Source organism: Oculina patagonica, chromosome 8 (assembly GCF_052425735.1).
Source record: "Oculina patagonica isolate OP01 chromosome 8, crgOcupat, whole genome shotgun sequence".
Taxonomy (NCBI): domain Eukaryota; kingdom Metazoa; phylum Cnidaria; class Anthozoa; order Scleractinia; family Oculinidae; genus Oculina; species Oculina patagonica.
In genome coordinates this window covers 11011732-11035564 of record NC_135765.1, presented here as the reverse complement: position 1 = coordinate 11035564, position 23833 = coordinate 11011732, and the positions used below count along the sequence as shown (strand labels likewise).

The window sequence follows — 23833 nt, the reverse complement described above, 5'->3', positions numbered from 1 at the left end:
TGAGCAGAAAACTGTAAAATGGACTATTGCTGTTTCAAGCGCACAAGGCAAGTTAGCTGACCGCTTGTGGCCCAAGTTATAAAGTGAGGGACTGGAATCGAGGAACTAAACTTTTAAGTTTAGTTCCTCGATTACACAGATTTAGATAGAAAATAAGAAAATTCACTCTGGAATGTAAAAGTTTTCGCTGGTAATAAATGCCCCAGGGATGAATAGCTAATATACCAATAGCTGTATAAAAGACAGACACGTGCTTCTCTTTACGCATTCTACTTTAGTCCGCGACATCACGCGGTTGCCCTGATATTTCATATTTTCTTCAATTTCTTGACTTTGCGTTTTAATCCACGTTTCCATTTTAAAATGATGACTTCATGTTTGCTGAGGAATTTTTGTAATGTTTTAATGCATAATGAGCCGAAAGTTGAAACGTCTTCAGACGTTTCTCGAAAATCTTCGTCAAACTTCGTAATCTTCGGAAACGTTCGTATGGCCTTTGAACAGCACTCGGATAATCTTCGGTCTGGAAATTGCTCAAAATGCAAAAAGTTGCTCGAGAGGAAAAAAGTTGCTCGAGGGGGAAAAAGCTGCTCGAAACATGAAAAGTTGCCAAAAAGTTGCCGAGCAACTTGCGGAAAGCCCTGCTTACGCCGAGTACGATTTGTTTGCGGTTGGCAGCAAGGGGACTAAGTACCAGCTGAGCGTCGGAAGGTACTCAGGTTGGTCAGTTTCCTTAAATTTTCCATGCCAATAGTTTTTTCATCATTTAGAAGGGCATGTTGCATTATTCTGCATAAGGCTGAGGATTGCGTAATATATTTTTGCCATTTTAATCAGTTCCCGCTTTTTTTTGTCGACTGTTCCTCTAGCATTGTTTCCGCAATCTTTGCCATCAGATTTTTTTCAGGAAATGTAACAGGCAAAAACGCGTGAAAATGTGAATGTTCCTTATTTTGCCGTGTAAGTTATTTGGTTGCCATGGAAATCGCAGGCGTGTGCGCTTTTTATTCGTGATTCCTAGTTTGGTCACAGGGTTTTCATACAAGTAATTTGTGACCGTTTGTATGTTCGGAACGTAAAGAAGTGTATGGGGCTTTCTAAACAGTCTTATCAACGTAAATGATTGCAAGTTATCTATATATTTAAGCTCAAAAAGTCAAATTATTTCAGTTTTTGTATTATTTCGTCTCTGCTTCTTAAAATGGTGAATTAAAGTTTACGTTTATTTTCAGCTCGGATATAAGCATTACTCGCAATATTTTTACGATGTAAGGCCGTCTCGAAATCGCCAAAATTTCGTTAAATTTTAAACATACAAACGGTCACAAATCGCTTGTTTGGGCGCCCCGTTGTTTGGTAAAGATCTCAAATCCGTTAGACAGTTTAAACAGTTATGGTATATGTTTTTCACGTTGTTTGTTTTTTGACTCGCCCTGCGCCTCGAAAACAGCCCAAATCGTAAGAATTAAATATTTTACACACTCAATTGTCTTATAAGGTGTATTTATTTAGCTGTATGCTTCATTTGGTGTAGGAACCGCTGGTGATTCAAATCAATGACTTCTCGGCATATGGTCGTTCATACACAACAAAGGACCAAGATAACGACATGAAGTCCTCTTCTAACTGCGCTGTGAATTGTCAAAGAGCCTGGTGGTACGAAAACTGTTACTCAAGCAATCTGAATGGTTTTTACTACAAAGGACAATACTCGGCAACCAGAGAAGGCGACGGAACAACATGGTACGATGGCGTCGATTGGGAAACTTGGAAAAAGGGCTGAAATGAAGATCAGTCCGGTGGACTTTTAGATTGATCAGTGCAAAATTTTTTGGCTGTACGGTCTCTTCTTGATCAAACAGATTCTAAACAATTATTGGATGAGGTTTTTGTGATATCTGGAATAATCAAGGTCGAGGTAAGTGTTATCAGCCGAAGCCGAACCTGATATCACAAAAACCGAATCCCATAATTGTTTTATTATACATTGTTTTTCTGGTAAAGAAAATAATGACAAACGATTTCAACCTGTTTCAAAACTTGTGCTTATTCCGGCCTGTCATCCTGCTTAATTCTGAATTCTTTTTTCTCAAAGTCGTTGAATAGTTCCTTCCCAATTTTGTTAGTCATTTTGTGTTTTCTGAGCCTTTTTAAACTTAGGCCAAATTATTTATCGGTTGAATAAGTGAATCGACGAACTTGAATTTCCTTCGCCGCCAGATGCCTGACACATTGCTCTTGGAAATCATTGCGCGCGCAACCTACAGATTAGCGAATAATCTGCTAGCAGATTATTCACTAATCTGTAGGTTGCGCGGATTCCCAGAATTAGCTGTAGGCTCTTAGCCAATGCGAAAACAGTGAGTTACTACAATGTATAACAAATTAGTTTACCGTATTTACTCGAATAAGCGCCGCGGCGCTTATTAAATTTTTCGCGCCTCAAGTGCGGCGCTTATTCGAGGGCGGCGCTTATTTGAGGGCGGCGCTTATTTAAAATTTAGACGCCACAAAGAACCTAATTTTTCGCAAGTTATTGAAAATAGCGTCTTTTGATTGTCAGTACTCGTCTCTTTCTTAAGAGAGAAGTCGTACTAGCTGTCCTGGCCTTTACAGCATTTACAGAAATACGTATTGTAAGAATGTTGGATAGCAAAACTAATGGGTGAGCGTTAAAATAATCATTCATAACTGCGAAATATTGCTTTTGATGGAAAGAAATGTCCAAGTTTGTTTTAGAGTTGCTCTGTAATGCTGTTTTTAGTTAAACAGAATTCCTCGAGTAAGTGCCGCATCGGGACTGCGGCGCTTATTCGGGGGCGGCGCTTATTCGAGTAAATACGGTACGTGTTTTAGTGCAATTGCACACTTATACGATAATACCAGGGTTGACATAAAACAGGGAGAGTGATTAAACACAACAGAATCATGTTATGGGATAATTTGACTGACTTTAAACTACGCTACTTTGTTAAAACTAGCTTTCAAAACTAGTTTATTGAGCTGTTTCTTTCATCGATACGTGAATAAAGCAAGTTTATTGAACATACCGTATTTACTCGAACAAGCGCCGCGGCGCTTATTAAATTTGTCGCGCCTCAAGTGCGGCGCTTATTCGAGGGCGGCGCTTATTTAAAATTTGGACGCCACCAAAAATCTTATCTTTTACAGTAATTGTAAAGAGCGTCTTTTCTTTTGTCAGTATTTGTCTCTTGCTGAGATTAAAGTGGCGCTTGCTGCCCTGTCAAAGTTTGCAGCGTTCACAACATTTACAGAGCTATGTATTGTAAAAATGTCAAATAGCTTATGAGTGAGCGGTAAAACAAGCACTTTGAGCTGTAAAATATTGCTATTGATGAAAAGAATTGTTCAAGTTTGTTTTAGAGTTGCTTTGTTATGCTATTTTTAGTTCAAATAAATTCATCAAATAAGCGCTGCATCGGGACTGCGGCGCTTATTTGGGGGCGGCGCTTATTCGAGTAAATACGGTACATGTAATAAAAAATTGTTTCCTTCGTCGAAATAAATTTAAGATTAAGGTGTCCCAGATTTATATGGACTAGGGTAAACGATCGATTCGTGAATAAAAGTGTTTGTTTGTTGGGTTTATTTCTTTGAAAAGTCTTTGTACATCCCCGTGTAAAGGTAACACGCGATATTTGTATAGCTAGTTATTTTGTTCAGCTAGTCACTTAGTTGCCATTGAAACAAAGAGCAGGCGCTCTTGTCTTTCTTTGTTTATTCACTGGTAGCCAATGCATAATGTAAGCGTTTGTAAGGATTTAAAATGAAGCGTGCTTTTGAAAGTCATACGTACGATTTTTGTTTCTAAGAAAGCCGGCTAACTATGTGTTAGACCGCCAAAAATCTATGAGGACTTAAAACATTCTCGTCCCCAGAGTTCACGATCCTTCTGGTCTGCGCCAGGGGTCGAGACGACTTTCTGACACACGAATCCTCCAGGCGGTGTGCGCACTGGGATCGCTATGCATCATGGTCAAAATTAAAATTCTGGTCATTTGTGTCAAGTCGTGGATAAGTGCACATCTCGTGGCAGGCGACGAAGGCAAGCTGTATTCGTTATATACGCTGCGAAAATCAGCGAATTTGCTATGTTTTCTTTAAAAGAACGTTAATGAACAAACAAGTTCGAGTTTGGTTGCGAAAACAGTCTTCGCTTCTTGATACATACCGTTTGTTTATACGTACATTCGCATGTTGGTCCATGTGAGCGAAGGATAAATTATCTGCCCTGCCGGTGCATCGATAGCGGTCGATAGCCTACCATCTACTGCAAGACGACTCAATACCTGGGCCCAATATCACTTTGTTCGATCATTCACGATCAGTCAGCACTTTTTTGACTCTCCTTAAAGTCAGTGATCCCAAAAAAATCGTGAGCAAACTCAAGGTAAGATGGCCTGTTCGAATGTTTTGACTTCTCTGTCCGTTCAGTCACTTCAGTGCCACCTTGAGTATTGCAATCGATTTGATCGTTTCGAGCTTTCAACTGTAGAAATATTGCGTTAAAAAGGCTTGATTTAATAGCTGCCTTGTGTTGTATAAGCTACCGAGTCTGCATGATAAGAATTGTACTGATGTATTCTTGTGTTTATGTTTATACAAACTGATCAAAAGTTGGTACAAAATGTTATGAACAAGATCCTTTATAATTTAAGCTTTTCCAGGCTTTTTGCTGCTTGTTGCAGTTCTTTTATGTTATTTACGGTTGAGGTTTGACTTCCTCCTGCATATACATTTTTTAAAAATTATTGAGCAACATTTCCCATGGGCTTGTTCTTTTTAAACTAGAACACTTCAGTAATACTTGTAACAGGTGGTTTAGAAAGTGTTAAATCAAATAAAAGAAAAACTGAATTTTACTGTATGTTTATTTGTCATTGCCAGTTTTTTGGTACAATTCTTATGAAAAGTAGTTTAACTGTTTTGTTATAGCCATGAAACAGCAAATGGCATTTGTGCTTATACAGCCTGATGGAGTCACCAGGAGAGTTTGGGAGAATTTCATAGTTTATGTTCAGTTAGTTCTCTCGTGGTTATATTAGGCTATCAAAACGTGTCCCAAAAAGCCTACAAGTCATTCCCATGTTTACATACCTCCTGAAACAGGTTCGCACATAAATGAGCATGCAATTGCTTGCTCGAATTGTAAAACAGTGAATAGCATACTCATGAACCTTTCAGCTTTAGATCAGCCTACATTAGCAGGTGTTATAAATAGCAACAAGATCAGAAATTATGACGCAAGTCTTCTTTCATGCCTTTTAACTCCTTCCCTCTCCCATTTATTGAATTATAAAATGGTGTCAGCACCAGGATCTTGGAATGTAGTGATCTAAGGCAATTTTTTGCAAGTCATTTTTCTCATCTGAATGTATTCTCTCATCATTGACATATTAGCACTGATCTCAATGACTGCACTTGCTTTGATGCCAGTTATTTATAGCAATAGCTGTTTTCCCTGCCCTTGGTTCACCTGGTGACCATTTTAGCACTCAGTATACATTCTGCCTACCAAAATAAGCAAATCCCTGAGTATTTCTGTTGTCATCTCATGATCTTTATCATGCCATCACCTTTAAAATTCACAAATTGGTGTATTTTTCTTTTTTAACAATTACCTGTCTTCAATGGGCACATTATATACAAGTAAACAATGAACACAAGTCAAGCATAGAGACTTTTATTCAATTTATTCAATCTTTATTTTTTATTTAGTTTGGGTTAGCCTGTTGATTTCTATCAGCCATGCACCGATGTAAAACATTTTAAGCACCGCTGGTAATCTAAACAATGTTGGAGGAAACGGTTCGTCGCTATCTCATGATTAAACGAGTCACACCATGCGATCACTTCTTGTATCTGTCACCTCTTTGAAGCCATATTTGCCACCAAAACATGTCTGTATTAATTCGGAAAATCTACAACACAACGAGGGGAGCGTTTGGGAGCGTTTATACCCTGGCTTAGAACAAGCATTGTAGAAACAGTTTATACCAATTTCTTCGTTCAATGTGCAATGTACGAAAAATTATAGCTCAAGACAAGACGGATTCAAATTACATGCTCATACGGGACGAATTTTCGTTGTCCGCGTTTTTGCTGAAAATAATATACATTGCTTATTTTGTTGACAGAGATACAATCTTAGTGAGTATAAGTTTTTGTAACTGTAGAAAAGGAGCTCAGAAAAGAAATAATTCTATCGATAAACGAAGCTTGTAACTTACTAAATTTTCCCAGCTTCGCCGCCATCTTGAAAATTTTACATCCACAATGCATAGTGATCCCAGTGCGCACACCGCCTGCGAATCCTCCAGGGGAGATTGCCGTATTTGTCTCTCGGTTTGCGCAGCTGTTGCGTGACTTGGTTTGTACAAAACACGTCACGGTAAACTTGTCACGATATGTTTGCACAAATATCAATGTTATTGACGTTTAGTTGCTCCCCTTTTATCAGCAATATCTCTCGTTTTAGCCAGTGACCAAGCTTCTTGGTGTAGAATAAGGCAAAATGAACAGGCCGCGGAAGGTAAGGAGACAATAAGCACCCACCCACCCCCCTCCCACACCCCTCTCTTCAGTCGCTGTAGACCATTTTTTTTTTCAATCCCCAACCTGCGATGTTACCTTTGAATAGCAAATTTTAAATATTGGGGTAGTTTAACAACACGAGACTTTTTTATTTTTATATTAAACGCCGCACATTAACTTTACATTTTGAGTGCCAAATACTTGACAGTTTATTCATTGCAAGGTGGCGTGACGTCTGGAATTTGTACGTCCCATTGAAACCGGATAATGTAACTCATTACAACTTCACAGCGCTTTGAATGTGTACCTCAAATTTTGAGGTTATTAAGCATTCATATATTCAAGCTATTGTTTAAACTCATTGCCTATTCATTCCGATGTATTTGCCGACAAGCCGGCAAGCTTCCGAAGATCGTGAAAAGCGCAACATCTTTGATGTAGGTGAGAAGCATTTCTTTTGTTAACAGATTGAAAAATATCTCCTGGGAATCTGCTTAACTGGCTTTATTTTCTATCACTATTCACTTTCAATGCGTGGAAATGTAATTCATTTACTTAAAAACTGCAAAAGTTTTAGAGCGAATGGACGCGCGCAAAGATAAACAATTTAAGGCAAGCTCTCTTTTTCTCTTTACCGTATGAAAATATTTTCGATGCAAACAAAGCAAGGAATTGTGTAAAAAGGAATACCACATACAAATAAAACAGGACCCTTAAATCACTGTACACTTGCCTTTGTTGTTTGGGATATTTTATTCGATCGGCCGTGGTTTTTGCGTGACTATAGTGACATTTAGACGAGTTACATTATGCAACACAGCACGTTTATTTAAGCGACTCAGTCGAATCGAAACTGAACAAATGCGTTTCGTTTCAATTACGAAATTATTGTTTAACGTAAATCAAAAGTTTGGCGTGACACATAATATAGTTTAGCGAAGATTATATTTAGTAATTTGTCGGCGAAAAATATTAAAACTTGGCGCGCGTGTAGCACGGTTTCACATTACACACTTCTCGCCGAAGGCTAGTAAAATTAAACGCTTAAAGAGTTTTCTGTGTTCACAAAACTATAAATCAATGTTTCACCCGCATTTTTGCGCGGACAAATAAAAAATCAAATCAAACCCATTGTTTGCTTTTTATTCTGCGGGATACATACTTCATAGACGGCACGGGATAGACGAAAACGCTAAACTTTAAAAACAAAGTGATCACTCAGATTAGATAGACTAAAGAGAATTGTCCTCGATTAAAATTTGTTTTATTTGTACTAAAAACGCTTTGAATTAAATACCAGCAACAGAAGGAAGAGTTTAATTCTATGAAAATCGATTTGGGAGCTATCAACATGTGTCAGTATTTGGATACGCATAATTAACTCTGTAAATCGAGCCCGCCGCTACGCGCTCGGCGAAAACAAAATTAAAATCGCCTACAACGATCAAAATAGCTCGTTCAAGATCTCTTTTTAAAGCTCTCAACAAGCTCTTATTTTTTTAATAAATATAAAAGCGAAAAATACATCGCGAAAGACTTAAATCTGCAAAATGTCTGTAGTGGTTATCGGAAGTTCAATCACAACTTAACACCCCTCTGTAACAGACCTGGTGAAACCCGACCTGGTGGGTTATTTTGCCCTCCCTGGTGGAAATTTGACCTCCCTGGTACCTGGTGAATATCTGAAAAATCCCTGGTCAATTTTATTTCTCCCCGGTGAAGAATTTTGTTTACCTGGTCAGAAAAATCAACTAAAATCTTTCTGCTGGCTTTAATAAACAGAAGAAAACGACGCGCGGCAAAAAGATAATTTAATAATTGACTATAACTTGATGTAAATATAGCAAAAAGTAATTGTTAACTTTTTTCTATTGCTTTTGTCGCTTCTTCCGTTGTCAAGTACAACACTGAAGAGACAAAACAGATCTGTTTCCTTTTCTGTATGTAATACGAGCTTGTGAATGATTCAGTGTGATTTGAACAGCGCGCGCGCGGCCCAAAATAAATGTGTGGAAGTATTTTTGACCCGGCTTTCTACAGCGTTTTATCGAATAACTACGCAGAGGATAATCAGCTTGACCGACATAATTCTTGGTGAGTATTAAACGGCTTTTTTTCGTCGATTTAGTAGCCTTGAGCAGTTTGAGAGGCGTTTGATGTATAAAATATCGTGTTAAACTTTGCAGCCCGCCGGCACAATGTGATGTAAAAAATACGCAAGTTATTCAAGTACATTCAAGATCATTCAAGTGGCGTATAACGGTAAATTTTAATTAAGCTGCCTCAAATTGTAAGTACTGTTTAAATATTACTTTGTGTAGCTTTCGCCTGCATGAAACTATTGAGGCGTCTATTGATGCCGATGACTGCAGTCATTAAAACGTATTTTTCATTGCTCGCTTAATCCGAAAAAAGAGACAATTAATTCGATCTGTAAAAGATATAAGCAAACGGTTTTCTATTTTGACGTCTTTATGCTATGACCTACTGAAAATGGATCAACGAATAAGGGCCGGCATTTTTAACATTTTGCAACTTTAATGGTAAACGGAGCGTTTAAATTTAGGCGCGCCCGTGCTAGACAACCTCCGGATCTGTCTCTTGGTGCTAGGCTCTTTTGATAATAAGTATTTATGTCATTTACCTTCTGGAAAAGTAATTAAACTTGTAGTCAGATTAGCAGGGCTTGAGAGACGTTCAAACTAGGGAGTCGAGAAAATGATCCCGCGAAACGTTTTCCCAATTTTTTTTGAAACATATCGATATCTGGCTGAATTCACGTTAACCTAGACTTTCTAAAAGTCCTTCAACACGCGGTTTAGGAATTTAAGTCGTAAATGTATGTTTTGGTGGTGTAATCCGCCAAGCACAAGGTTGGATGCCTGGTGAAGCGCGTTCCCCTTCCAAAAATAAGGAGCTTTGATTTTAACTGAAAAGGTCTAGAAATAATCGTGTTTTTTAAGTTTACGTTAAGCTGCCTAGTTGCCTATGAAACTCACTTTAAAACGCACGAAATGTGATTTCGGCCTGTCTAATTTTCAAAATTTCCCAGGACCCCCAGTAGCTTACATCTTCGGCGTTCACACGATTGCATCTTTCAGATCTTTGGCGCTCTGAAGAACTGTCGTTTTAAATCCTGCCTACAGGCCTGCTAAGAACTGTAAAAGTAACATGCATCTAAAGGAATCATTTTAAGGCGACAACGTCAGTCCATCGCCTTATATCATAAGGCGGTCGGCGAAATTTAGGTTCTTCTGTTCGTCATCGCTTCTGCATGCATTGCGTGCCATGTATGATCTCTGATGGACAAAAACGTGCGAGAATTTCAGAGGATTTCAGGAATATAACACGACTGCTTCGAGTCCAAGTGCAAACTGACAGTGTCAATAGTATGATTACTCATTGGCTCATTGTGACAATGATTTGCTAAATTTTTGCGGATCTAGTGGCGGTAATGCACTGTTCGATACAAAGAACGCTCGGGGATCGCAAAACGACCCGTTTGCCGTATAACGCGAAAGCCTAAAAGGACTTGTTATAAGAGAAATTAAGTCCGATGCCTTTATTCGATTCTGTTTTTCCTTTGCCACTTTTCTCCGTGTAAGAGCAGGATACAAAGACTACTTCAGATTACTTCAGTTGTTTACGTACAATGCAAAAAACGACAGTGTCATCTACAGCCGTTAGGCGACATCGGTGCAGAAAAATTGTGCACGATTATCCCGCTAAGTTTATTGCATACAAAAAGTAAGTAATCAACCTGGTGGATTTTTTACTTCCCTGGTTGATTTTGGTTGAAAACCTGGTGGAAAATCAGGTGTCACCAGGTTTGTTACAGAGGGGTGTAACTTAGCGACAAAAGGATACGTTCACAACTCCATTCGCTCAAGGTAGGTTAATTGCGCTATTGTTCCAGTCTTTTGAAGTCACTCGGGCGGCTTCTTCCAAAATATCTCACCTTTTTAGAAACGAATAAAACCGAAGTTGTGCGACACAGTTTCGGCAGCTACCGAAACTTATACCCAAAGGAATAAATGAAGCCTTCAGACTACAATTTCCAGCGGTATTGCCCATTTCAGAAAGACACATTTAAAGCGCGGTGGAGTTGTAATGTGCTTTTGATCTCGTGATCAAAAGCAAATATAAACACTCTCACTTCGATCGCATCGGGAGTGGCTATTTAGTGTTCCAGCGAACATGAAACAGACTGCTGAAGTTTCATAACTCTTTCACAGAAGAAAACGTTTACAGGAAGCATGTACGTTACCTGACAACACAAGTAAGAGAGGAAAAGAAAGAATATTGAATTGTTTACTTCGCGTGACTTCGTACGCCTTTCTCTAGACGACAGGCTTAATCAATGCAGTCAATGGTTCTTTGCATCAACATTTTGTCTCTATCAATGAAGGTTGTTTGTTTATTTCAGCAACACATCCGCTTTTGAGGACTACAATTGTACCTTCTTGGTTACTGCGATTAAAGGGAAACATTTTCAATCGAAGGGAACTTCCACATTCAGCAAAAAGGTAAGGAGATGCGTTTAATCGTAAGTTATGAAATGTTTAATAATTGCTTTGCGTCGCTATGCAAAATATTTAATAAGGAAAAAAGATTTCGCTGTGGATAGATTTGTTTTCAAACAATTTCAAAGAGGAAATGCTTAAGATTTTTTTACGCTTTTTCGTAAAAGCTGTTGATTTCTGTAACGAGTTTGTTGTCTTGCGTTTCAAAACCTAAATCCAATTCTAAAAGATACGTACAATATCGGCAGCGTCAAATACCGTGCATAAGAGTATAGATTTCCAAACCAGTCAGTTATATTAACTGATTTGCATTAAGTTAATATGTGGCCCAAAATAAAGTTTTTAACTCGCGATTGATAGTGACCATGGAAATTGTTATGCTGTGGTTTAATTATCACAGCACTGTTGTTGTTATTTGTGTAGCTTTCAATTGGCAGATTCCTTTAATGTTTCATTAAAATCATACAAAATAAATGAAAGCTAAATGAAGGAAAGGTCAAATCGTTTGGAGAGCAAACTTAGTTATTGAGCTTCACAGAGTGTATTACTGATACAATGTAAAAACTTTGAGTGTTTTAAGCCCCCGTTCCTTGCCAGTGAAAACTATTTTGTTACTTTTAATCTACAGGTCTACATGTATTTTTGGGGATATGAGAGGCAACTTCAGCAATAATTACATAAGGTATGTAATATTAAAAACGTTTGTTTTCCATTCTAATTCCACTGGCTGATGGCATGTTCCAAACACGAAAAAACGAAACAAAACCAAGGAAACGGGACGAGCAAAACCACCAAAAAAAACCAAAACAAAACGGCAGTGCATAGTAGGCTAACCGGAGTACATAGTAGGCTAACCGGAGTGCATAGTACTGGCTAGCCGGAATACATAGTAGGAGAACCGGAGCGCATAGTAGGCAAACCGGAGTGCATAGTAGGCAACCCGGAGTGCATAGTAGGCTAACCAGAGTGCATAGTAGGCTAACTGAAGTGCATAGTAGGCTAACCAGAGTGCATAGTAGGCTAAACAGAATGCATAGTAGGCTAACTGAAGTGCAGAGTAGGCTAACCAGAGTGCATAGTAGGCTAACTGAAGTGCATAGTAGGCTAACCAGAGTGCATAGTAGGCTAACCAGAATGCATAGTAGGCTAATTGAAGTGCATAGTGGGCTAACCGGAGTGCATAGTAGGCTAACCAGAATGCATAGTAGGCTAACTGAAGTGCATAGTGGGCTAACCGGAGTGCATAGTAGGCTAACCGGAGTGCATAGTAGGCTAACCAGAGTGCATAGTAGGCTAACTGGAGTGCATAGTAGGCTAACCAGATTGCATAGTAGGCTAACCAGAGTGCATAATAGGCTAACCAGAGTGCATAGTAGGCTAACTGGAGTGCATAGTTAGGCTAACCAGAGTGCATAGTAGGCTAACCAGAGTGCATAGTAGGCTAACTGAAGTGCATAGAACCGGAGCGCATAGTAGGCAAACCGGAGTGCATAGTAGGCAACCCGGAGTGCATAGTAGGCTAACCAGAGTGCATAGTACTGGCTAACTGGAGTGCATAGTAGGCTAACCAGAGTGCATAGTAGGCTAACTGAAGTGCATAGTAGGCTAACCAGAGTGCATAGTAGGCTAACCAGAATGCATAGTAGGCTAACTGAAGTGCAGAGTAGGCTAACCAGAGTGCACAGTAGGCTAACTGGAGTGCATAGTTAGGCTAACCAGAGTGCATAGTAGGCTAACCAGAGTGCATAGTAGGCTAACTGAAGTGCATAGAAGGCTAACCATAGTGCTAAGTAGGCTAACCAGAGTGCATAGTAGGCTAACCAGAGTGCATAGTAGGCTAACTGGAGTGCATAGTAGGCTAACCAGATTGCATAGTAGGCTAACCAGAGTGCATAATAGGCTAACCAGAGTGCATAGTAGACTAACTGGAGTGCATAGTAGGCTAACCAGAGTGCATAGTAGGCTAACTGAAGTGCATAGTAGGCTAACCAGAGTGCATAGTAGACTAACTGGAGTGCATAGTAGGCTAACAAGAGTGCATAGTAGGCTAACTGGAGTGCATAGTAGGCTAACCACAGTGCATAGTAGGTTAACCAGAGTGCATAGTAGACTAACTGGAGTGCATAGTAGGCTAACAAGAGTGCATAGTAGGCTAACTGGAGTGCATAGTAGGCTAACCACAGTGCATAGTAGGCTAACTGAAGTGTGCATAGCAGGCTAACTGAAGTGCATAGTAGGCTAACAAGAGTGCATAGTAGGCTAACTGAAGTGCATAGTAGGCTAACCATAGTGCATAGTAGTATAACTGAATTGCATAGTAGGCTAACCAGAGTGCATAGTAGGCTAACTGAACTGCATAAGAGGCTAACCAGAGTGCATAGTAGGCTAACTGAACTGCATAAGAGGCTATCAAGAGTGCATAGTAGGCTAACCGAAGTGTATAGTAGGCTTACAAGAGTTCAAAGTAGGCCACTTGGAGTGCATAGTAGTCTAACGGATGTGCATAGTAGGCTAACCGGAGTGCATAGTAGGCTTACAGGAGTGCATAGTAGGTGTACCAGAGTGCGAAGTAAGCTAACCAGAGTGATTAGTAGGCCAACCAGAGTGCATAGTAGGCTAACTGAAGTGCATAGTGGGCTAATTGAAGTGCATAGTAGGCTAACCAGAGTGCATAGTAGGCTAACTGAAGTGCATAGTAGGCTAACTGGTGTGCATAGTAGGCTAACTGAAGTGCATAGTAGGCTAACCAGAGTGCATAGTAATAGTAATAGTATATCTTTATAGTAGGCTAACTGAAGTGCATAGTAGGCTAACCAGTGCATAGTACTGGCTAACTGGAGTTCATAGTAGGCTAACCAGGGTGCATAGTAGGCTAACCAGAGTGCATAGTACTGGCTAACCAGAGTGCATAGTAGGCTAACCAGAGTGCATAGTAGGCTAACCAGAGTGCATAGTAGGCTAACTGGAGTGCATAGTAGGCTAACTGGAGTGCATAGCAGGCTAACCAGAGTGCATAGTAGGCTAACTGAAGTGCATAGTAGGCTAACTGGTGTGCATAGTAGGCTAACTGAAGTGCATAGTAGGCTAACCAGAGTGCATAGTAATAGTAATAGTATATCTTTATAGTAGGCTAACTGAAGTGCATAGTAGGCTAACCAGTGCATAGTACTGGCTAACTGAAGTTCATAGTAGGCTAACCAGGGTGCATAGTAGGCTAACCAGAGTGCATAGTACTGGCTAACCAGAGTGCATAGTAGGCTAACCAGAGTGCATAGTAGGCTAACTGGAGTGCATAGTAGGCTAACCAGAGTGCATAGTAGGCTAACCAGAGTGCATAGTAGGCTAACTGGAGTGCATAGTAGGCTAACTGGAGTGCATAGCAGGCTAACCAGAGTGCATAGTAGGCTAACTGAAGTGCATAGTAGGCTAACTGGTGTGCATAGTAGGCTAACTGAAGTGCATAGTAGGCTAACCAGAGTGCATAGTAATAGTAATAGTATATCTTTATAGTAGGCTAACTGAAGTGCATAGTAGGCTAACCAGTGCATAGTACTGGCTAACTGGAGTTCATAGTAGGCTAACCAGGGTGCATAGTAGGCTAACCAGAGTGCATAGTACTGGCTAACCAGAGTGCATAGTACTGGCTAACCAGAGTGCATAGTAGGCTAACCAGAGTGCATAGTAGGCTAACCAGAGTGCATAGTAGGCTAACTGGAGTGCATAGTAGGCTAACTGGAGTGCATAGCAGGCTAACCAGAGTGCATAGTAGGCTAAACAGAGTGCATATAGTAGGCTAACCAGAGTGCATAGTACTGGCTAACCAGAGTGCATAGTAGGCTAATTGAAGTGCATAGTAGTCTTACCAGAGTGCATAGTATCCTAACCGGAGTGCATAGTAGGCTAACCAGAGTGCATAGTAGGCTAACCAGAGTGCATAGTAGGCTAACCAGAGTGCATAGTAGGCTAACCGGAGTGAATAGTAGGCTAACTGAAGTGCATAGTAGGCTAACCAGAGTGCATAGTAGGCTAATTGAAGTGCATAGTAGTCTTACCAGAGTGCATAGTATCCTAACCGGAGTGCATAGTAGGCTAATTGGAGTGCGCAGTAGACTAACTGGAGCGCGTAATAGGTTAACCAGAGTGCAAAGTAGGCTAACCGGAGTGCACAGTAGGCTAACCGGAGTGCATAGTAGGCTAACTGGAGTGTGTAGTAGGCTAACCGGGCGCGTTGAAGGGTAACTTTTTTGGTCGTTTCGGCTGTTTCGTTTTTGTCATTTCAGCGTTTCAGTGGTTTTGTTTTGAATCTTTGTTTCGGGTTTGAGTACTTGCCCGGCTTGACGGTGCCTTAAATGTTTGAAAGACCATACATTATGTTAAATTATTGTTGCTTTTTTTTTAGAAATTTTTTACGACTTTGGTTCTGGGACAAATGTCTGTCTCTTAACGGTTTTGAGGGGAAACATTACTTGAAGTAAGTACTGTAAAGTAAAGGTAACCCCGGCCCCTTACTATTGGTGCATTGTTTTGTAAACTGTACATGTATTACATCAATTTGGCAGCATTATTCTTCACAGGAATAAAAAAAAATTGCTACCCATAATAATAATGCCGTCTAATACACATTTATCAGGGTTAGAAAGCTGTTTTTTTAGTATTACCAGTGATAGATTGTGGTTTTGATGCAGATAGCAGTGAAGCAGTTGGAATTGGTGTTACTAATGTTGATGTCGTGGCAATGGAGAACACTAGAACTAGTGGTATTGGCGCTGCTAGTGGTAGTTTGTAGTGCTGGTAAAAACAGCGGTGGAGCTGGTGGTATTGGTGATAATAGTTGTACTATCGATGAGGAAGAGTGCTGCTTGGAGTCAGGGTGTTCGAAGTGATGATGCTGGTTTTACTGGTGGTACTAGTGATGGTGCCGGTGGTGCAGATAAAAATATCACCATATTAATCTTGCAGTGTTACTGCTAGTGTTGTTGGTGCTGGAAAAGGAATGTTAATTGTGAATTTTGTACTGATGATAGTGGCATATCGGCGGAACTGATGGTATTGGTGGTGTTGGTAGCAGTTGTGCTGATAGTAGATGTATCGCAGTACTAGTGGATGGCGACGTTGGTGGTTTTAGTGGTGATACATTTGGTGGTCTGATGGTGGTGCTTGGTGCTCAGTGATGGCAACTAAAGTTGCTGGTTTGGCAGAAGAAAAGGTAGTGGTGGCGATGAGTTGGTGCTGGTATTGCAGCTTATGCAAATACTGGTTAGTTTTATTCTTTCTTTTCTTTGGAGGTCTTTTGTACATTGGAGTATTGTCTTACACTTTTGGTTTTCTTCATCTCAGAATAAATCACACCTGGACTTGAGACAGTTTTATGGCTGTTATTTCATAATGGTTGAAAACCTCAAAAGAGAATATAATGTACAAATCTCCTCATGTGTAGTTCATGTGTGTCCAGACAGATTAAGATTAATAAATAATTCATGTTTGACAGCTTCATGAGTGTTTTGGTGAGTTTTTGCTCAGGATAATGTGATTTCCCGGTGGTAGAATAGTTAATGCTGGCCTTACTGATGATACAGGTGATGGTGTAGGTGATGATAATGGTAGAGCAGATGGTGGTGATTATTTGGTGGTGTTAGTGGTGCTGCAAAATTAAATGTACATTTTTTGCACATTGGAGTCTTGTCTCACACTTTGGTTTTTCTTCATTTCAGAAGTAATCGCGCCTGAACACCACACGGTTTTATGGATGTCATATCATGATAGTTGAAAACTTCTAAAGGCAAATTTCATGTACAGTAAGTCGTATCTGCCTCATACGAGATTCATTTTAGACAGCTTTATTTGCTTAATTGATCATAATTGACTATGTAATTTCTTATTCTCAGCGTTCCCATAATACATCAAACATGCAAGTAATCTTATGTTTAAATAACTTCAGCTGATGGAGTGTTGACGAATTTGGTGAAAATGACGAATTTGACGACATTTTGTCAAATTCGTCAAACAAACAAACAAGCTTACGTTAATGACCTCTGATGCACCGCTGACATTTGACGAATTTGATGAATGTGGTGAATTTGACGAAATTTCTTCAAGCCTAGTTATCCCGGATATTTGTATTCCTCGTTCTCCATACAATTACATACTTTATACAAGGCGTCAAATTGTGCCTAATACAGGCGCCAATGCGACTAATTTTTTTCACTCTAGCGACCAAATCCTGAACGTTGGTCGCCAAATTGGCAACTAGAATTCGCACAATCGACCTCAAATCGCATCTGATCGCTTAATTCATCAAAAACTGCATAACTCGTAAAAATATCACACAGGGTGAGCAAAGTACACAATAACATAAATAAATGGCACAAATTTAACAAATGTGACCCTCCACGGGAAAACAGTGAAAAAGGTGAACGCACGGGCACGTGTGTCATGGCACGGCACGCTAAGCGTGTCACACATCGCACGGATATGCGCATATTTAATAAGTAAAACAAAGAATGGCACGGTTGATATTGTTTAGCACGCTAAAGCTTTTATCTAAGAGAAGTGTGCTATTTGGCACGCTTAACGGGCGATATGACACGCGTGCGAAAGGACAGGCGTGCGATATGGCACGCACGCGTGCGATAAGACACGCTTCCCAAACCAGCCTTCGTTTTTGTTTCGTTTCCTCAGAAACGATACGGTATTATTTTGGATTCGATGTGAACTATTTACACAGTGGAGGCTACTATCCAATCAGGAGAACGCTCGCAACCACAAAGTAAATAAGTTTGACCGAAAGCAATTAATTTCGTAAAAGCATGTTCTTCAAATAATGGAAAGATAATCCTCACCATGACCAAAAAATATTGAGATTCCTTACAAATACAAATATCCGACGACTGCAATGGTTTTAGGTTTGATTAAAGCGATGTATTGGAAAAAAATTAGAGTAAGCTCTTTTAGCGTTTAATTGTAAAGTAAACATTCTAGCGATTTTCTGAAACGGAAGAAAACTTCCACCAATCAGAGTGTTTGCAACGCAAACAAAAGCGTGATGACATGGCATATCCGCCGTGTTTGCTCGCACGGAAGGGCTAGCGTGCCTCGAAAACGGGCAAGTTGATTGAAGAGAAGGGCATATATGCAGGAAAGTTACAAAGTTTTTTCACTTCATGTAACAGATTAATGTATAAATGTGTATAGGAAAATTCACGGCATCTTCGACGTCACAAGCGTGAATACACGCAAAATTGCGTGGGTTTTCGCGAGTTCTCGGAGTTGCGTGATCAGTGTCACGTGAATCGCGAAAACATTCGAGTCGGCACGAAAAGTTCAAATTTCGTATGGACAGTTTCGTATAGCAAGCTGTGCAACTGCCATGTCGAACAACATTTATCTCCTTGATGTAAAGCTCAAGAGTAACTACCGCGACTGCTGGATACTGAAGTTTTCTGAGATGAAATTGACAATATAAACATTCTTTGCATTACTCAAAGCCATCGCGGTCTGATCGAAACTCCACAGCATCGTCAAAAATGCAAATCGTAATTATCAAGGCTGTTACACTGACAACAGAAGCAACTTGTGACCACACGCATTTTTTTTGGAAGAAATGGCTTCGAAACAGTGTATTTGTGCTTATCTTTTTCTTGTCGACTAGGGTTTTGGTTTGTCTGAAATTTGGCATTTATTTGATTTTTAGCATGTGATCAATTTAGAGAAGTATATACCTTAATATTTTTGTCAAAAGGTAATAATTTCATCTACGATTATATTGATAGGAACATATTATTTTCTGTAGTTATTTTTTCATTAATAAAAAAAGTGTTCTGCAGAAATTTCTATAAGGAGAAATATTAATGTGTTACTTGAACTCTGCCAAACTGTAGCAGGTCTGAGTTTATGCCTCCTTCACAAAAAATGGACAGTAGGCATTAAATGGGAAGTTACTACTGAATATGAAGTTCTTTTTATTCTTCACTCGCGCATAAATTCAGCAAATTCAACATACACTAGGACCTCCAAATTAAAATAAAACCCCAAATCCACCTCTCCTTAAACATAACGCTATTCTCACCCTTCCGCAATCTGGAAACGAAACACTATTTCTTTTTGAAATAGCTGCTTGTTACGACTGAATTTATTCAGGAGTATTGTGGGTAGCCATGGTTGGTCGGTTTTCGGTTGGTCCATCATCTGTAAACTTCTCATTGCAACTCCGCTGACCAGCAGATATACTTGTAGAAATAGTGTAGCAAGGCGGCCGTATAAAAGCGGCCGTATAAAGGCGGTCTTTTAAATTTAAAGGGGTTTACAAGAAAAACCAGAAGCAAAAAAACAAAATATGGCTGACAATTACGTGAAGAATTAAGTAATCGACCGCCAAAAAAGTGAACATTGAGAGCCAGTAATCTGCATTAATCGATCGATGACTTTCGTGTCTATCTTTCGAGCTAGCGTAGTACATGTAGTCGAATGTAGTAGCATTCGAAAACTAAATCGGGTTTCACATAAGCTTCATAAGCGATGGATCTATCTAGAAACCAGAGCGTTGGCTAAAATCGAGTGCGTGGCTGCTTGTTCCCAAGAAAAGGAAAAGCTTTTCAGATGAAACAGCACAATATTACATTTGTACCTGAATCAGTCTATTATATTTTTTTACAGCGTTATTACTTAATAGCCTACATGTAAATTATTCTGCAATGCATACCTACGGAGCGATATAATAAACAAACCATTTTAGTGCTATGGGTTAAAAAAAGAAAAAAAAAAGGAAATAAGAAAATAACTCTCTCCTCTGGGATTCGAACTCGCGACCTCTCGATCTGCAGTCAGATGCCTACCCGACTGCGCTACTTATGCGCACTTAATCACGTAGGACGAAAATATCTTATATCAATGTAATTGACATTCCGCCGTTTATCTGTTATCATGTGCATCAAAGGAATGTTTGAATCACCTGCTGCTCATAAATTTTCAAGGAATGAAAACTAAACTTTTAAACTTGGCAAAAAAAATTCAGTCGTGGCTCGAAGAGCTCTTTGATTAACTTTTACATCCGTTTAACTTTTTATGGCACGAACGGGTCGAAGCTATCTAAAGAAAAACATGCTAGACAGAAAAAAATGCTTTTCAATTTTTTATTATCATACTAAGACAAACAAGCTTGCATAACTTACGTACTTACCCGATGAACGTGCATAACAGTTAGCTAATTCCAGATCGTACGAGGCTAATGCATAAGGCGAAAATAAAATAGAAATAACTTCGATTGAAACCACGATATTTAATTGTGCTTTAAAAATATAGATTGCTCGCAAGAATTCAGTTCATCGAAATCTGTTGATTTTAAGTAAACTTCGCAAGCGATTTGTAGGAAACTTTGTAGGAAACTTTCTAGGAAACTCTGGGGCTAGTGGACGTGGGAAAAAGAATCCGCGGGCGAAAAAGGTGAATGTGAAACGCTATAAATTTTAATCTTTGAAACGAACGCAAAATTAAAAAACAATCGATCGCGAAGCTCGCTGCTCAAACTTCGCGCTCGATCGCTAGCTATTTCTAGTAGCTCGCCGCCCGAACTACACGCTCGATCTATTTTGTCAATATGGTGGGTCAGTCGGCGGGTGAAACGTAGCAGTAAGTAAGTAAAGTAAGTAACGTCTTTATTTATAGAGGTTAGCACTTAATAGCTATAAAGCTAACAAACTCGTGGCCCTCCTATTTACAAGTATTAAAAAAATCTAAGATACACAATAAAAAACCTACGATATACAATAATATATAAGAAACGAATCATCAATTAAAAAACCTGCTTATTAAAACTAATTAAAAAAAATCTGTATTCGAAATAAGATCTTAAATTAAAAAATGGTCAATAAAATGTTGTTTTCTTAAAATTGAACTGCAAAAACTATTTCGACAACGTTTGTGACAATAAATTTGGCTTTAGTTTCTAACGTAAGCTTTCGCTGATTTTATCTCCGATTTTCTGTCGTTTACTTTGAAATTGATACTCAATTAAAAGGCTCGGCTCGTCGAAAATCTGCGATTCAATGTTTGTTTGTTTCGAAAGTCGGCTTATAAGGCTGCCGCCACAACTACGCTTATTGAGCACCGACCTTGCAAAGCTTGTACGTGTGATAGTTTTACAAGACGAGGGAACGGTAAGTTAAACGTTTCTCTTAGACACGGCTAGCGTGTCATTTTGCACACTTGAATTGCGTGCTATTTGACACGCTGGCGTGCCATTTCGCACAGTACAGTTCGACACGGAACATTGTTCGATAAGACACGCGCCTTTGTTTTTATCGTGCGATACTAACAAAATAAAATATTTAATTAGGCGTGCCTTCTGACACGCTGCTCGGAAGCCGGCGTGTCATTTTGCACACGGCCTATTGTTTAGCGTGCCATTTTGGCGTGCCCGTGCGTTCACCTTTTTCACTTTTTTCCCGTGGAGGGTCACAAATATGATAATAATTTTTACAACATACGTTTTACAAATTATAATCAACTAAAATTTGACCAATTACAAACCACTACGATGATACATGTGTACATACATGCATGCCTCGTTCTTTAACCCTTTCAGTGCTGAATTTCCCAATGTCGAGAAAAGTCGACTTTAGCAGTGAAAGAGTTAGGCAAAAGTCCCCAAGATTGCTTTATCGCCAATTTCTGGTTGTTTCGCATTGCTTTTGCTCCATAAATTGGATTTCAATGGAAAGAAGCACAATTTGAAGGGAATTGCCCTTTTCAATTAAGCAAAAGTCCCCAAGATTGCTTTATCGCCAATTTCTGGTTGTTTCACATTGCTTTTGCACCATAAATTGGATTTCAATGGAAAGAAGCACAATTTGAAGGGAATTGCCCTTTTCAATTAAACATAACACATGAGAAAACATTGCAACAAACAACAATTTGAATTGGTGTCGAATTTCAGTGTAGGTAATACATACAGTATATACCCTTGTTAAACGGCTAGAAATTTTTCCCCAACAGCGCGCGCTCTTCTTGGCTAATTAGAGGTTACATTAAAACTACAGTAACAATAAAAAATATTTCCTGCCAAAAGTCTCTAAGAGGGCAACAATGCAAAATCTATGACGTCAGAGGGTACCATTGCAATGTTGCCCACGAATGTTGACCGACGAGCGCCGTGCTATATAACAAAACACTTAATTACTGATCCCTCGAGGAAACCGGATAATTTTGTTTCCCTCTAGTCGAAAGTTTTGTCAAATTCGTCATTTTCGTGGTCATTCTCTCGAGCTCATTCTCTCAAATGCTCGTCTTTGGCGAAATTTCAATTCGTCATTTTCGTCGAATTCGTCGAATTTGTCGTCTTTGTGCGGGTACCCTTCCCTCGAGCTCAGTCTCTCAAGTGTTCGTCTTTGACTCTTTGGCGAAATTTAAATTCGTCATTTACGTCGAATTTGTCGCTTTCGTGGTACCCTTACCTCGAGGTCATTCTCTCAAATTTTGACTTTTGCGAAATTTGGCTAAAATCGTCATTTTCGTCGAATTCTCCGCTTTCGTCGTACCCTTCTCTCGAGCTCATTCTATCAAATGTTCGTCTTTGGCGAAATTTCGCCAAAATCATCATTTTTTTCGTTGCTTGCATTTCTGGACATATCTCTCGTCACTCAAATGAAGGCATCGAATGATTGTTTTAAGCAATGTAGAACAGTGGAAGCACCGATGGGCGGACATGCCAGGAAAGCAGAAACTGGAGCTGGCCACTTACGGAAATGATCTTCGTAAGCGGCGACTAGCAGTGTAAGTAATGAGCAGCATCATTCAGAAACTTGCTCACTCGCACTAAACATTGTTTATGCAAAAACAGCATTACTTGTCTCAATTCACGAGAACCATGGCCCACGATTTGGCTAGATTGTGACTGTTTTGTCTCTTTTTTTTATAATGGCATCATATCTAAATGTCCGCTTAACTGGTGGTAGATGAAGCAACAAGAGATCTGTACTTTGCGTGCAACCTCTCGACGTTTTTTTACTTTTACCATAGTTCTGCTAAGTTTACACGTAATTATGTCAGCTTTGCCTTAATATAACAACTTAACATAAAATTGTTTGCAGGTTTATCCGGTGACCAGTCGAAGTCCATGCATGGCTTCTGCTCCATCACCATTTGCGTCTACCAAGGAGACCACCAACTACGCCCGGCTGTGTCGTCTCTTGGTAGATGTGGGATCCAAGGCCCTGAGAGATACATTTGATAAAATACATCCACCAGCGACTCTTCATGCAGTTTTATCCAGTCATTCTGTGCATTATTCTACGCTGCAATCACTTTATAGAGGGAAGAAGATTGTCCTTACTCCTACGCAATGGGGAAAGCTCTACCCTCCTGTCCCTTCGTCTGTGTCATCATCAAGCTTTGATATAACCCTTCTAACGGTGCTGCTTAGAAATATATGTGGTTTAAGCCCTCCTGTCGCTGGCTGGGACAGTCTTCCTGCACCTGCAGACACAAGCATTACAGATGACATCGCCCGAGTGAAGTATTACAGAAACACTGTATACGGCCACGTTAGTCAAGCCTCTGTTGATGATCTAAGTTTCAACACTTATTGGCCGGAAATCCGAGAGGCCCTGGTTAGATTGGGAGGACCAAGTTATAGAGCATACATCGACAATCTTGAACACGATTGCATGGATCCTGATATCGAGGAACATTATCGGGAACTCATGGAAAAATGGAGAAAAGATGATGACAGCATCAAGGACAAACTTGGAGAGATGGAAGGT

The 23833-nt window shown here is 39.7% G+C and overlaps 1 protein-coding gene and 1 long non-coding RNA gene across 2 annotated transcripts in view; both read left to right on the top strand.

Moving 5' to 3' along the window:
* The window catches only part of LOC144662524 (uncharacterized), a 167832-nt gene that overhangs the window by 135696 nt on the left and 8303 nt on the right, over positions 1–23833 (top strand). The window lies entirely within an intron of this gene.
* LOC144663112 (uncharacterized) lies at positions 599–23188 on the top strand. The gene is made up of 4 exons (XR_013572579.1): positions 599–719; positions 10982–11081; positions 11707–11760; positions 23162–23188. It is a non-coding gene; the product is annotated as an uncharacterized LOC144663112 (long non-coding RNA).